Source organism: Macrosteles quadrilineatus, unplaced genomic scaffold (assembly GCF_028750875.1).
Source record: "Macrosteles quadrilineatus isolate MER2022 unplaced genomic scaffold, UCM_ALF_1.0 Scaffold_5__1_contigs__length_97177068, whole genome shotgun sequence".
NCBI lineage: Eukaryota > Metazoa > Arthropoda > Insecta > Hemiptera > Cicadellidae > Macrosteles > Macrosteles quadrilineatus.
In genome coordinates this window covers 63,025,703-63,036,686 of record NW_026542598.1, presented here as the reverse complement: position 1 = coordinate 63,036,686, position 10,984 = coordinate 63,025,703, and positions in this window count along the sequence as shown.

Here is a 10,984-nt window from a genome sequence, read left to right as displayed (position 1 = left end):
AAAGTCTCTCAGGAATCCGCCCCACTGGGTCTCAAAGTTTCAATGTAATCCTTATGGAAGCAGTATTTGAAACATAAACAAAGACATATGATCAGCTGTTGACTTTTGAATGCAGTAGATAAAGAAATACCTGATATCATTATTCCACAGATATTAGAACAGAAACGGTATGGATCATAAATATAATCAAATGACGACACTAGCTTCAGGTCGAGGTGGTCCGTGACGAATCTGGTGGTGAAGGAAGTAGTGGAGGAAGTAGTGAAGGTGAGCAGTCTGGAGTGTGGAAACTGTTTATGACGATAAGATTAAGGTACTGTATCTGCATTCCTAAATTTCTATGGGAAGGGAGGAAAACAGGTCCGCGACGTAGGAAGTGGTGAAGGAAGTAGTCAAGGCGAATTGTCCGGAGTGTGGGAACTGTTTATGACGATTAGATTAAAGTATCTGCAATCATATTATGCTACTGGAAGAGAAGGAAACAGGTCCGCGACGTAGGAAGTGGTGAAGGAAGTAGTAAAGGCGAGCTGTTCGGGGTGTGGGATCTGTTTGTGACCATTAGATTAAGGTATTTGCAAACCTATGATGCTATGGGAAGGGAGGGAAACAGGTCCGTGACGTAGGAAGTGGTGAAGAAAGTAGTCAAGGAAAACTGTCTGGAGTGTGGGGACTGTTTATGGAGATTAGATTAAGGTATCTGCAATCCTAAAATGCTATGGAAAGGGAGGGAAACAGGTCCGCGATGTAGGATGTGGTGGAGGAAGTAGTCAAGGCAAACTGTCTGGAGTGTGGGGACTGTTTGTGGCGATTAGATTAAGGTATCTGCAATCCTAAAATGCTATGGAAAGGGAGGGAAACAGGTCCGTGACGTAGGAAGTGCTGGAGGAAGTAGTCAAGGCGAGCTTTCTGGAGTGTGGGAACTGTTTATGACGATTAGATTAAGGTATCTGCATACCTAAAATGCAATGGGAAGGGAGGGAAACAGGTCCGCGACGTAGGAAGTGGTGAAGGAAGTAGTCAAGGTGAGCTGTCTGGAGTGTGCAAACTGTTTATGACGATTAGAATAAGGTATCTACAATCCTAAAATGCTATGGGAAGGGATGAAAACAGGTCCGCGATGTAGGAAGTGTTGGAGGAGGTACTCAAGGTGAGCTGTCTGGAGGGTGGGAACTGTTTATGACGATTATATTAAGGTATCTACAATCTTATAATGCTATGGGAAGGGAGGAAAACAGGTCCGCGACGTAGGAAGTGATGAAGGAAGTAGTCGAGGCGAGCAGTTAAGAGTGTGGAAACTGTTTATGACGATTAGATTAAGGTATCTACAATCCTAAAATGCTATGGGAAGGGAGGAAAACAGGTCCGCGATGTAGGAAGTGCTGGAGGAAGTAGTCAAGGCGAGCTTTCTGGAGTGTGGGAACTGTTTATGACGATTAGATTAAGGTATCTGCATACCTAAAATGCAATGGGAAGGGAGGGAAACAGGTCCGCGACGTAGGAAGTGGTGAAGGAAGTAGTCAAGGTGAGCTGTCTGGAGTGTGCAAACTGTTTATGACGATTAGAATAAGGTATCTACAATCCTAAAATGCTATGGGAAGGGATGAAAACAGGTCCGCGATGTAGGAAGTGTTGGAGGAGGTACTCAAGGTGAGCTGTCTGGAGGGTGGGAACTGTTTATGACGATTATATTAAGGTATCTACAATCTTATAATGCTATGGGAAGGGAGGAAAACAGGTCCGCGACGTAGGAAGTGATGAAGGAAGTAGTCGAGGCGAGCAGTTAAGAGTGTGGAAACTGTTTATGACGATTAGATTAAGGTATCTACAATCCTAAAATGCTATGGGAAGGGAGGAAAACAGGTCCGCGATGTAGGAAGTGCTGGAGGAAGTAGTCAAGGCGAGCTTTCTGGAGTGTGGGAACTGTTTATGACGATTAGATTAAGGTATCTGCATACCTAAAATGCAATGGGAAGGGAGGGAAACAGGTCCGCGACGTAGGAAGTGGTGAAGGAAGTAGTCAAGGCGAGCAGTCCAGAGTGTGGAAACTGTTTATGACGATTAGATTAAGGTATCTACAATCCTAAAATGCTATGGGAAGGGAGGTAAACAGGTCCGCGATGTAGGAAGTGGTGGAGGAAGTAGTCAAGGCGAGCTGTTTGGAAAGTGGGAACTGTTTATGACGATTAAATTAAGGTATCTACAATCTTATAGTGCTATGGGAAGGGAGGAAAAAAGGTCCGTGACGTAGGAAGTGTTGGAGGAAGTAGTCAAGGCGAGCTGTCTGGAGGGTGGGAACTGTTCATGACGATTAGATTAAGATCTACAATCCTAAAATGCTATGGGAAGGGAGGAAAACAGGTCCGCGACGTAGGAAGTGGTGAATGAAGTAGTAAAGGCAAGTAGTCCGGAGTGTGGGAACTGTTTATGACGATTAGATTAAGGTATTTACAATCCTAAAATGTTATGGGAAGGGAGGAAAACAGGTCCGTGAAGTAGGAAGTGGTAGAGGAAGTAGTCAAAGCGAGCTGTGTGGAGTGTGGAAACTGTTCATGACGATTAGATTAAGATCTACAATCCTAAAATGCTATGGGAAGGGAGGAAAACAGGTCCGCGACGTACGAAGTGGTGAATGAAGTAGTCAAGACGAGCAGTCCAGAGTGTGGACACTGTTTATGACGATTAGATTAAGGTATCTACAATCCTAAAATGCTATGGGAAGGGAGGAAAACAGGTCCGCGATGTAGGCAGAGGTGATAGAAGTAGTAAGGCTGTGGTATACCCCAGCTCGAAAATCTCAGAACGATGTTCAGGTTCGCCGCGCACAGCGCTGTTTTGTCAATCGCGCCGTTGGAGGGGAATTGGTGGGAGGACTTATGAGTTTCGAGGATCGTCCACTACGTCTACGCAGCGCTAGTGCACGCACGCACGCACCATTCGCGTACGGGCGCAAGCCGCATGGACCCCCGCGCTCCTCGACGCCAGACGTTGTACGTTATCGTGCAGCGCTAGGTACTACCTTTCATTTGAGTTATTGAGTTGAATTGCGTTGCCTTATTATTGTATGCGTTGACATTATTGTAATAAATTAATCAAAACTGTACATTTCATTCTAAGACAATCGTTGAAAATCTATTTAAAGCACAACCGATTAATGTTTTTGTAAATAATAATAATATATTTATATTAAAGGCTGCAAATGTCTCGTGATTTGTTTAGTATACGTTTTTATATTCTCTGGTATAGAGTGGGACGAGATTAGTAAAACCTGGCATACATTTGTTGGTTGTTGCCATTAATTAACGTTTATTGATTTTAACAATATCCTATTTTTTTCCTTTTCCAATAATAAGATAACTTACAACTTTAAATTTAATTACACTGCATATTAAGTTGTGCCATCAAAAAATGTTATAGATAGGTACTTAAGTGTGGGTTTACAATAAAGGGTTAAAAATAAAATACAAACATGACGGTTTCATGAGATTAACTGTGCAGTTCTTTTTTAATTGAGTGTGCCATTTTAATAATAAGAATAAATATAATTTTTTTCTATTTGTATAAAATACAAAGATGACAGTTTCATGAGTTTAATTGTGCAGTTCTTTTATAATTGAGTGTGTCATTTTTCAATAAATGATTAAGATAAGTTAACACTCATCATTAATAAAATATACAAAGGAGTTTAACATATTAAGACTCAAGTGTACAGTTTATAATTCAACCAGCTCACTCTATCTATAACAACTTATAAAACAGTAGTTAATTTCAGTCAATATGTCTTACAACTTATTATTTTCTTTATCTTGATGAATCACTTTGTTCATCTAATAACTTTACCTTGTAATTCACAAAAACCCTGTGACAATAGACAACACTCTTAAAAATACAATTAATCTATGTACAACATATATACAATATACAAACAATATATATACAAAAGTAGCTGCAATTATCTGACATATGGATGGGCCTAGAATCTGTCTCTTACTGGTAAACCTCGGGGATGCCTTGGATCGACGAGTTCTGGTAGGATACATTTGAGATAAAAGTTTTTCAATTGCGTCTCCATTTTGCTGTACCAGAACTCATCATCTTTTTGTATTCTTTCCAAAGACATCCCATGAGGCGTCCACACAACAAATATACAAAATTCTTTACACATAACTGCGGCAAGGTAAAATTATAAGCACTACATACCAATATTATAAATGTTATATTATCATTATAAATTTTTAGGATATTATATGTAAACTTACCACTCCTGATAGCGCATTGTAGTTTGTTCTATAAGAACGTTTGCACCAAGCTCCGTCAACTATTACTGTAATTTCTGGTATACCATTGTTGTCAACACAACCCGCAGCAATGGCTAGATTGGCTTCTTCTTTGGCAGCATCCTCTAAACTTTGCCAAGCGCAATCATGGATGGCTGAATCCACACTATTTTGATGTTTTATGTATGTTTGTTTGGACATACAAGGCATGTCAAGTCCACAGCAGAGCTCTTCGAGTTGACTGTACCCTTGACCGATGTTTGTCATTGCAGTCACCTATAAATGTAAAAAATTATAAAAGCAATAAATAACTATTATTTACATTATATTTGCTGTAAGTGGCCAAAATTAATGAGGTGATGTTTTATTTAATCTAAATCAATTAGTAAACATAACAGTTGCTTTGTCTCACTATATTATTTGGTTAAATAAGTAAAAGTGGTATTAGAGATTTTTTCTATTTAGTCTATGTTTAGTTAAGTTTTAGTCAGTCACCTTTGCCGAGCTTTGTTGTGCGGACATCATTATTATAATTTTATTACAATGGAATATAAACTAATAAACTATTATAAAAATAAATTCTAAACTAACCATAGACGTGTTCAGATTAAGGGACTCGGACTTCGTAGAACAATCTTCTGACATTATTTTATCCTTCCTGTTGCACATCCTACAAATGAATGTGTACTCTTGCATCATGCCAACCTGCCGCTCATGGCATATATCCATATCAGCAAAATTGCAATCAAACGGCGCGTGGGTTCCCAACTTTTGGATGGAATTTAAGAAAAAAGAAACGTCTATTATTCTCCTTCCGCTGATTTGTATAGAACTGGATGGCGTATAAGCTGTATTGCGAGAGCTTGAAGCATGTCTGAAAAGAAAATAATAATAACAATGATGGACTAATAATGCTAAAATACTAACCGTGGGCTGAAAATATCATATGCTATCTTAAAAACAAACATTTTTTGCCCAATTCAGTGTGTGGATTAACGTCCACACGGGTGAGTACTACGACTATCCGCAGTACTATCCTGATAATTAAACCAATTCGTATAATACCAAAGGCAGAAATTTGGTTCGGATTCCACTTTAAACTGTAGGTTCCTTAGCTGCCATTAGCTGTATGGGCTATTAATTAACAGCTGTGTCTAAGGAATATGTCGGCCTTAGTCACTAATAAGACTACAAGATCGCGCCACTCATCCTACACTCATCTCCATTCATACTTGGCTTAAAATAACTACTCTGTATGGTCGCCATTTCATTGAAAAGTATTAAAAGTATTAAAGTATTATACATAACATGTTATTGAAATATAATCATGATGGGTTAGCCTCTGGATCAAGGTAATGCAAATATAAAAGGTTTAATTTACCTGTTGCGTCAATTGATCCTTTAAGTTAGTTAAATAACTGTTATTTAACTAACTTAAAGGATCAATTGACGCAACAGGTAAATTAAACCTTTTATATGTTATTTAACTAACTTAAAGGATCAATTGACGCAACAGGTAAATTAAACCTTTTATATTTGAAATATAATCGTCTGATTTTAAAATGATTTTGCCAGTACCTACAGCTTATAATTTTCATTTGAAATAAGTTACATGTCTTCATGGAAATGCCAAACAATAACAATAATACCTGGGGTTGCCCATGAAGAAAGTGCCTATGAATATGAAGGCAAAGAATAATAATAATTAGTAAAATTATTAAGAGAATAATTACGAGACGTTAGGTGTGCTGGTGGTAGGTACTGTCGCCAACCAGTCAGAGTCATCACTGTCTTCTTCCACTTGCATAAGTATACTGTCATCTGTAATAGGTGGACTGGTATTCGCACTCTCTACTATGTTATTTGTGTTTAGAGAGTCATCCGCAGAGTTGTTACTTTCATTGCTAAAAAAAATTGTAATTGTAATACACAAACCTAATGAACAAAATACATAACAATATTGGTCAAATAATCTACTGGGTGGGTGTTATGTTAAATTCAAGTAAAGAAAAACATAAACAGACAGATAGACGGGAAATTATAGGATTAGGACATAATGAAAATATAAACACGTTTGCTTATTTTTATGCCTATAATTCCTATATGCCCCCCCTTCGTACAAGAAAGTCAATACCCTATCCCAGATAGAAAATTGCAAAAAAACAGGGCGTTTGACAGTTCAAATTCAGTATAATAGTACAAACAATTACCTATACAAGTTAAAAAAATTTTTATGACATTCGTACACTATGATACAAACTTTGCAGTGGCGGTTCTAGGACCTTGTCAAGGAGGGGGCTATACCGAGGGGTCACATCTCATCTCCATTTCATAGATGTGTCACAAAATGTATAGTATCAAATTTAGTAATAGTATTGATTGTATAAACTGGAACACTTGTGTTTATATAGTCAATTAGGCTAATGGTGCTGCCGCTGATGGCTGATACCAGTGTAACTGTAAGTTAGTAGCTAGCAGACAACCAAGTCCAAGTGTATATGACTGTGGCGACTAGCGCCACGTCTGGGGAAGTGCCTGCTCGCTAGGAGCATATACTTCCGGTCTGCTGTGGGGGTGGGTCTAAGCCCTGGTAGCACAGCTACCTGTAGACAATTTGACAACTACTAGGAACATGAAATCAGCTGTTTCCCCCTCCCCGTCCTCGCTGTCGCGCAGCGACCACAGAATGTCGCTTATTTTGTTTAATAAAAACTATATTGATGTCTGTTTTAAAACATTGCGTGTTTAAAGGACGAAATGTATGTTTAAATCTATTTTTCCAGGGTAGCCTACAAGGAGGGGCTTTAGCCTATTTAGCCCTTTGGAACCTCCACTGATACAAACACTAGGACACTGACATTTGCTTATCTACTCATTTTTCACTATAAATTAGTAAGACTATTTGGGGATTTTTTGGGGGTTTCTTTAGACGAAAAGTATAATTGCAACTACAGTAACAAATTATCAAAGTGAAACTCAAATATTTAAATAACGTTACAAATTATAAGATATTGTTGTACACTTACCAAACACTTTCACAATTATCCTTAGGACGTTTTCTCAAATTGTTTCCGTAATTCTTCTTCCGTTTTGAAGAGAGGTAGAGTCCTTTCTTTTTGCGTGTTGGTGGCATCGTAACAACTTACAAAATAAAATTATAACATAAACATGTTTTCCAACAATTCACAAACACAGCTGTATCGAAATGTCAAAGCTTCAATTCAACCACGTGTATCCTCACCAGTTGAGGGGAAACGGAAAGGCAGGGGTGGGGCGCGCCGCAAGAGTTACGCTGTCTGGCCGCTACGAGCACCACCAAACGGCAGCAAAATTTGGGGTTGCAGACGGTTTGTTTTACACTCTTAATGCTTTTATTTATTAGCTTATTAAAATTAACTAAACTTATTATTGAAGGGCACACTTGAATCTACCTTTCTCTAGTTTTAAAAATTAAAAAAAAAATTTTTTGCACCTCTAATTCTACTTTGAAAAGTCCCAATTTCCATACAATTTGATTCGTCTTTTATACTTCCCTTAGTAATTTTAAGAAATTCTAAAAACAGGGAAAGGTAGATAAACTGTTAAGCTTTCAAACGAGACCTTAAGTTTGTTCTTAACTTATATACAGCGTATGCAATCAGTGTAAAACGAAAGCTCTGCATTTCCACGGAGTGGCAGGGGTGTACCACAGCCGTAAGGTGAGCAGTGTGGAGTTTGGGAACTGGAAACCGTTTGTAGCAGTTTCAATGTATTTAATTTATTAAATTAATGTATCTTCAATCCTAAAATGCTTAGAGAAGGGAAGGAAACGGGTCCACGACGTAGTGGGTGGTGAAGGAAGTAGTAAAGGTGAGCAGTGTTGAGTGTGGGAGTGGATTAATGTATCTGAAATGCTAAAATGCTATAGGAAGAGACTGTAGACTATATGTTAAAATGATTACGAAGCACGAATCGATACATCGTTTACAATCGAAATTTACAACTGAGTTGACAACAGCTGATTTTTACTCCATAGAGGCTAAACACGATTTTTACTCCCTTATTATTAAAAATGCTACTTAGATACCCGCAACGCATGCATTAAAAACCACTGTTTTTACTGCAGTATGACAATTTTTTTTAAACAATATAATATGAACCCTTGATGACTCCGCTCAATTTTGTGGATGCCTCTGCGAACGCCACCTAGTATAAAAGAAACCTCTTGTGTTTAGCTTGTTTTAGGATATTTTGATCAAATTTGACAATTTTTTAAATTTTAAAGCCTACTAATAAAATGTTGTAAACAAATATAAAAAAAAACACTTATTTCTTCCCTATAACAGCAAACCTAAGTAGGCCAACTCGTTAAATCTAACTATATTTAAATAGGGAATACATATGACTTTTTCAAAGAATTTTTTTTTAAATTCCAATCAGACTAATTGAAATCAGCTCAGTCTATAGGTTTTCTGCAGCGGTCGTATTTAACTTAGTTTCTCAATAAGTGGACATGTTTCGATTTATCTTGAATACATAGTGTATAGAAACACTCTGGAAAGATTTGTTGTAACTTATTTGTTCCTTAATGAGTTTAAAGAGTTTAAAGCTTGGTTATGTTTTTACCAACCGTACTAAAATAGGACAACCTGAACCATGGCCACACCACTCCAGGCCGCAGCCTGGTAGAATTGGCAACGTTGCAAGTGGTGTTGTCTAGCACCAGGTCCCATAAGATAACATGGCAGACAGAGCTCATTATTTCGCGATTCATTTAAATTTATGAACATAAATTTATTAAAAGATTGAAAAATCGGCTGCACTTTACTTGACGTCCTACACTCATTCGATTGGTTTTTTCGATTCAATATTTTCATTCGATATATCGTTTGGTTAGTTAGGTTAGGTTAACCTTACCTAACTAACCAAACGATATATCGAATGAAGCAATCGATTAATCAATAAATCGATCGATATTTTCATTCGAATGAGTGTAGGACGTCAAGTAAAGTGCAGCCGAAAAATCTATTTTTGTACGCCTACATTAAATTGGGGTCAATATTTTCATAGCACAGTAATCAAGCTTTTGTATTCTTAAAAAATACACAAATTACCATTACCTGCCTCCAAACAGAATAGCTGTTACAACCTTACTTGCGATGTTGCCACTTTGAAGGCCGCGGCCTGGAGTTAAAGGTGGCCGTGCCTTAACCCACACTACCTATATTGACTAGGCCTACAATAGATTTAGTTCATATTACGGTACTACTGTGAGGCACATACCAATTAATTGTGAAGGCACAATCAAAGTAAATACAATGGCAAATTAATAATTTATTTCCATAAAATAATACACAAATAAAAAAATTCTATTCTAGGCTACACTGTTTGTTTAAAAGTTACCACTGCAAGTAAACTTACAATGATTGACAAAGCCTACCTCACTTTAGTGACCATAAAAGTCTTTTGTTGATATTTTACTTGCTACAACATCAAGCAAACTTGAGACTTTCATTTCAGAGTCTGTGATTTTGTAGGTTTTCCTAACCAAACCTACATCAGTTAGACTGCACAACTCTGACATGGTTACCACTTTGCCTTCGATTTTATCCAAAATATTACTGAGATTTCTGTCATCAGAAAATGTTGCAACAATCATACTGCAGTCTTTGTCATCGATACCAAACTTCAAAAGGGACTGACTTATATTTGTTGATATTGAAAGGTTGAAGAGTATTTCAGAATATATTGATTTTGTTATCAGTTTTCCAAGTGATTCCGCTAGCAAAGCTTTATTAGCAGCAACTCCGATTTGAAAAATATCAAGAATAAGACTAGGTTTTATTATTGCACATTCAAGTTCTCCAGAAATTACTTGCTTTCTAACCTCAGGAGCATTATCGGCATTGACCACCAGCACACAAGATAAACATTTATCTTGATATAAATTCAGTTTTTCCACACAAGGCATGACTATAAACACAATTTAAAAGGTCAACTATAAAACAAAAAAGCACTTAGGCATGTAGACCTACTGGAAATATTATTATCATTAGTTAAAAGTTGAACAATCAAAGATAAGTTAAAATTCCAAATTATCTATTCAATAGTTATACTTATACATCTACATCAACTGTATGTTGAGGTTATGTTTATATTAGAGCAGATGTTCACAGTTTTTACAGCTGATCTTTTCCGATAGGACCACTAATTGAGAAAGACCTCTAGGATAAAATAGCAGTTTTGACCTCCCATAATCATTGCCCAATGAAATTGTAATGGTAGTGACACCAACCTGGCATTTGATCGACGATGTAAACCAAGGAAAATTACAGACTGGAAAAATACAATCATACAATATACCCTTCAGACAGCCGCGAAATTTAATATTACTTCATCTATGATTTAACTAAGACCAGGACCAGATACTTATTATAGTAGGTACATATTGCCAGTATAGATGTTTTATCTATAGTGAGACCAAGGCGCGGGACCGATTTACTTTTTCATTTTGATGTCCCCAGAGGCCAAAAACATCATTCGTTCAAATTTTTTTATTTTGTGTGTGTCCGTGAACACGATAACTTGGGTAATTTTTGTCCGATTTTGATGAAATTTGGTTTGAAGGTGTAAGGTGGGATAAACTTGAATGAGTTCGCGAACCAGCATGATCGGACTATGGGAACGGGGTTTTATGGGGGGTTTTATGGGGTAAAAATTGGGTTTTCTAA